Source organism: Pan paniscus, chromosome 6 (assembly GCF_029289425.2).
Source record: "Pan paniscus chromosome 6, NHGRI_mPanPan1-v2.0_pri, whole genome shotgun sequence".
Lineage (NCBI taxonomy): Eukaryota > Metazoa > Chordata > Mammalia > Primates > Hominidae > Pan > Pan paniscus.
This window is the reverse complement of record NC_073255.2, coordinates 112,529,043-112,535,063: the sequence shown is the minus strand read 5'-3', so window position 1 is coordinate 112,535,063 and position 6,021 is coordinate 112,529,043. Positions and strand designations below refer to the sequence as shown.

At 35.8% G+C, this 6,021-nt stretch overlaps 1 pseudogene; it reads left to right on the top strand.

Moving 5' to 3' along the window:
* The first annotated feature begins 638 nt into the window (after window positions 1–638).
* On the top strand, window positions 639–4,298 carry LOC100973821 (small ribosomal subunit protein eS1-like; annotated as a pseudogene).
* Window positions 4,299–6,021: the final 1,723 nt, after the last annotated feature.

Sequence of the window (6,021 nt, the reverse complement as noted above, 5' to 3'; positions counted from 1 at the left end):
ATCAAGAAAATGACAAGGACATTGCAGCTCCATGCTAAGAGTTGGGCCACACTCCTACTTTTCTTATTTCACCATTTGAGGAAAGTCAGTAGATTATCTCTTTGCTTTTTATCTATGGGCCTTTCAAAAACAGCTGCCTTTTTTTTTCCTGGCAAGAAGCATTCCTGTAAGTTTTTCCCTGTCACACTTATGGAGCTCTAAAGTTACAACTCTCTTTCAAGGGGTAGTTCTCTATAATAAAGAAGGCTTGAAAATGGCCAGGGAGCCCCATGACACCCACAATGGTGAGGCAAGTCTTTCATTTATAAATGCGAATACAAAATTTGCCAGGCATTTTGAGGAAAACCAAGAGCAAATTTTAGTGAGGGACACTAAAATGAATACAAAAATACAGAGAAAAAAGAAACATATTCCTTAAATAATTTGTAATTAATACTTTCAAATAGATTTGAAAGGTTATTGCATACAAAAAATGGAACTATCAGAAAAAGAGGGCATTCTTAGAAATCAAAAACATGACACAAGGATATTTTTGAAAAAGAACTCAATGGTTGGACTGAAGATAAATGACGTGTTTGTAGAATGACTTAATGACTGGAAGACAAAGTAGAAAGAAATTAACTGTTTTAGGAACTAAGCAAGGAGGTGAAAAATAGGAGAAAAAGCAGTTAAGAAAAATACGTAGTAGATTTTGTGTTCTTTGTGGCTGCTCGGCAATTTTGAACATCCTTACTATGTTTGAACAATTTCTCATCTTATGAGTCTCACCAAGATAGAGGCCAGAAAGTTGTCTTCCCCATCTCTCTTGTTATTTAAAGGTAAATTTGATTAGTTAAAAATTAATAATGAAAACTCTAGGGCAGTCCCTACTAAATTATTTTCACAAAGAAGTATAATTAATATGCTAAAGGATGAGATAATGGAGAATTATAAAATGCTCAATTAAAACCAGGCAAGACAGAAAAAGAGGGAAGAGAAAGGAACAAAAAATAAGTGGAATAAATAGAAAACAATTATAAACAAGGTAGATGTTAGCCAAACTATATCAGTAACCATTTTAAATGTGAATGGTCTAAATGCACCAATTAAAAGACAGATATGTCAGAGCAGATAAAGTATCAAAACCCAACTAAACACTGCTTACCAGAAAGCCACCTTAAATATGAAGACACAGAGTAAAACTAAAATAATAAGAAAGATGGACTATGCTAACACTAATAAAAAGAAAAGAAAGCGGCACTTTAGGAGGGCCAAGGTGGGAGGATTCCTTGAGCCCAGAAGTGTAAGACCAGCTTGGGGAACATAGGGAGACCATGTCTCTGTAAAATATTTAAAAATCAGCCAGGCATATTGGTGTGTGCCTGTGGTCCCAGCTACTTGGGAGGCTGAAGTGGGAAGATCACTTAAGCTCAGAAAGTTGAGGCTACCGTGAGCCATGATTGTGCCACTGCCCTGCAGACAACAAGACTCTGTCTAAAAATAAAAATAAAAAAGCCTTTTGGCTCTGACCAGCACCATGGCAGTTGGCAAGAACAAGTGCTTTATGAAAGGCAGCAAAAAGGGAGCCAAGAAGAAAGTGATTGATCAATTTTCTAAGAAAGATTGGTATGATGTGAAAGCACTTGCTATGTCCAATATAAGAAATATTGGAAAGACGCCATCACCAGGACCCAAGGAACCAAAATTGCATCTGATGGTCTCAAGGGTCGTGTGTTTGAAGTGAGTCTTGCTGATTTGCAGAATGATGAAGTTGCATTTAGAAAATTCAAGCTGATTACTGAAGATGTTCGGGGCAAAAACTGCCTGACTAACTTTCATGGCATGGATCTTACCCATGACAAAATGTGTTCCATGGTCAAAAAATGGCAGACAAGATTGAAGCTCACATTGATGTCAAGACTACCGATGGTTACTTGCTTCGTCTGTTCTGTGTTGGTTTTACTAAAAATCGCAACAATCAGATACAGAAGACCTCTTATGCTCAGCACCAACAGGTCCGCCAAATCCAGAGGAAGATGATGGAAATCATGACCTGAGAGGTGCAGACAAATGACTTGAAAGAAGTCGTCAATAAATTGATTCCAGACAGCGTTGGAAAAGACATAGAAAAGGCTTGCCAATCTATTTATCCTCTCCATGATGTCTTCATTAGAAAAGTAAAAATGCTGAAGAAGCCCAAGTTTGAATTGGGAAAGCTCATGGAACTTCATGGTGACAGCAGTAGTTCTGGAAAAGCCATTGGGGATGAGACAGGTGCTAAAGTTGAACAAGCTGAGGGATATGAACCACCAGTCCAAGAATCTGTTTAAAGTTCAGACTTCAAATGATGGCAAATAAAAAGTGCTATTTGTGAAAAAAAAAAAAAGAAGAAAGAAAGAAAAAAGGAAAAAGCTATAGTTATTTTGATTTCAGGAAAAAAGTAACCTTCAGAAAAAATTGTTAGGAATAAAGGCATGCATTATGCAATGGTAAAGCCATCAATTCTCTAAAAAGACATAACAATCAGTGTGTGTGCAGCTAAGGACAGACCATCAAAGTACATTAGGCAAAAACTGATAGAACTGTAAAAAGAAATAGATAGATCCACTATTAGATGTGGAGAATTCATCTGTTAGCAGAAGGTTAATAATGCATAGATCAAGCAGGTTGAAAATTAGTAAGACTATAATTGACCAGAGTAGCACTATCAATCAATGTGATCTAACTGACAATTACACGATACTCTATCCAATAACAGCTAAATATACATTCTTCTCAAGTTCACATAGAACATTTGCCAAGGTGGACCACAATCTGGGTCATAAAACACCACCTTAAAAACTTGTGAAGAATAGAAATCATACAAAATATGTTCTCAGACCATGGCAGAAATTCAACTAGATCAGTAAAAGAAAAATAACTGGAGAATTCCCAAATGTTTGGAGATTAAACAACACCCATCTAAATAACACATGATTGGCCAAGGCGGGCAGATCGAGGTCGGGAGATTGAGACCATCCTGGCTAACATGGCGAAACCCTGACTCTACTAAAAATACAAAAACTTAGCCAGTCGTGGTGGCACGCACTTGTAGTCCCAGCTACTCAGGAGGCTGAGGCAGGAGAATCCCTTAAACCCAGGAGGCGGAGGTTGCAGTGAGCTGAGATCGTACCACTGCATTCCAGCCTGGGCGACAGAGCGAGACTCCATCTCTAAATAAATAAATAAATAAATAAATAAATAAATAAATAAATAACAAATGAATAACAAAGAAACTTCAATAAAAATTATAAAATTATTTATAACTAAATGAAATGAAATGAAAATGAAAATTTTTCAAATTTGTGGAATGCAGAAAAAGCAGTGTTTAGAAGGAAATTTAAAATTAAATGCCTTTATTAGAAAAGAAGAAAACCTAAAATCAATAATCCAAGCTCAGGAAACTAGACAAAGGAGAGCAATTTATACCTAAAGAAATCAGAAGAAAATAAATACTAAAACTGAAAGCAGAAAGTAATGACATTGAAAAGAATAAAGTAATAGAAAAAATCAGTAAAGCCAAAAGCTCTTTAAAAAAAAATTGGTAAATTTGATAAACTTCTAACCAAGATAACCAAGAAAAAAGACACAAGTTACCAATATCCGACATAAAAACAGGGCCATCACTACTGATTATTATCAGTACTGGGCCAATTCCCTGAAAGACACAAACTCCCAAAACTCACACAAGGAGAAATAAATAATCTAAATGAGTGTACGTCTATTAAGAAAATTAATTAATCATTAATAACCTTCCAAAAAAGAACACATCAGTTCCAGATGATTTCACCAGTGAATCTTATGGAACAATTAAAGAAGAAATTATATGAGTTTTCTACAATCTCTTCCAGAAAATAGAACCAGAGGAACACATTCTAACTCATTGTATGAGGCCAGCATTATCCTAATACCTAAACCAAATAAAAATATTATAAAAGATAGCTTTCAGTAAAAAACTACAAATCACAATCTCTCACTACAGAGATGACAAATTCTCAAAACTAAATCAGCAAATTGAAAAAAAATCTATGAGAATAATTGTAAAACACAGCCAAGTAGGATTTATTCCAGTTCTGCACACTGATTCAACATTCAAAAACTGATTAATATAATCAGCCATCAGTAGCTAAAGAAGAAAAATTTCTTGATCATGTCAATTGAGGCAGAAAAATCGCTTGACAAAATTTATTACCTATTCATGATAAAATCTGTCAACAAAGTAGGAATAGAGGGGGAACTTCCTAGATTTAATAAAGAATGTCTACAAAAACCTACAGCTAACATCATACTTAATGGTGAGACACTGGATACTTTCCCACAAAGATCCAGAACAAGAAAGAATGTTTCCTCTCACCAGTCCTATTCAATGTCATACTGTAAGTCTTAGTGAAATAAGACAAGAAAAGGAGGGCTTCAAAGTGAATTACTGGAGGCATCTGGTACTTGCTTCCTCCACAAAGAAGAACAAAAATAGTGAGTAGATAATCATGCTTTGAGTAGATCATCTGCAGAGAAGTGACAGGAAACATCTAACACAAGAAGAGAGGGAGGTGAGGCAGTCTGTTTGGCCAGGATCATCTGGGAGCCCGGAGAGGCTCCCTAACACACAGAAAGGGTAAGTGAGAGATCCTTAATGGCATCTTGTGAGACCCAGCATGAACTCCCACTCTGGAGAAATACCTTTGCACAGTCTCCGGGCAGTTCCTTGTTAGCCTTGGGGCCCTTGAGGGTCTAGGGGTTCTCCTTAAAGGGCCCTATTAGGATTGTAGGAGTCTGTGATGGAAATGTGGACCATTAAGGATCATATTATCAACATCATTTTTCACATAATTAGAAAAAAAATCCTAAAGTGCATATGGAAACAAAAGGATCCTGACCAGCCAAAACAATTCTAAACAAAAAGAACAAAGCTAGAGACATTACATTATCTGACTTCAAATTACACTGCAAGGCTATAGTAACCAAACAGCATGGTACTGGTATAAATATGGACATGTAGATCAATGGAACAGAATAGGGAACCCAGAATTAAAGTCACATACCTACAACCAACTGATGTTTGACACAGCCAACAAAAATATACACTGGGGAAAGGACCTTATTCAATAAATGGTGCTGAGAAAATTAGATAGCCATATGCAGAAAAATGAAACTGGACACCTGTCACTCACCATATTCAAAAATTAACTCAAGATGGATTAAATATGTAAATGTAAGACAAGAAACTATAAAACTACTAGAAGAAAACATAGGGGAAACACTTCAGGGCATTAATCTGGGCAAAGATTTTATAGCTAAAACCTCAAAAACAAAGGCAACAGAAACAAAAATAGGCAAATGGGATTATATTAAACTTAAAAGTTTCTGCACAGCAAAGGAAACAATTAACAGAGTGAAGAGACAACCTGTTGAATGGGAGAACATATTTTCAAACTATTCATCTGACAAGGGACTAATGCCCAGAAAATACACAGAACTCAGACAACTCAACAGGAAAAGAAACAACTCCATTAAAAAGTGGGCAAAGAACACAAATAGACATTTATCAAAAGAAGGCATAGAAATGGCCAATAGGTATATGAAAAAAGCTCAACATCACTAATCATCAGGGAAATGCAAATCATAACCACAATAAGACCTCATCTTACCCCAGTTAAAATGGCGATTAGTAAAAGGACAAAGAAAGTACAGATGCTGGAGAGGAGGCAGAGAAAAGGGATCTCTTATACACTGTTGATAGGAATGTAAATTAGTACAGCCACTATGGAAAACAGTATTGAGATTTCTCAAAAAAAATAAAAAATACAAGTATCATATAATCCAGCAATCCCACTACTAGGTATTTATCCAAAGGAAAGACTATCAGTATATCAAAGGGATATCTGCACTCTCATGTTTATTACACCATTATTCACAATAGTGAAAATACGGAATCAACCTAAGTGCCCATCAACAGATGAATGGATGAGGAAAATATGGTATATATACACAATAGAATGTTAT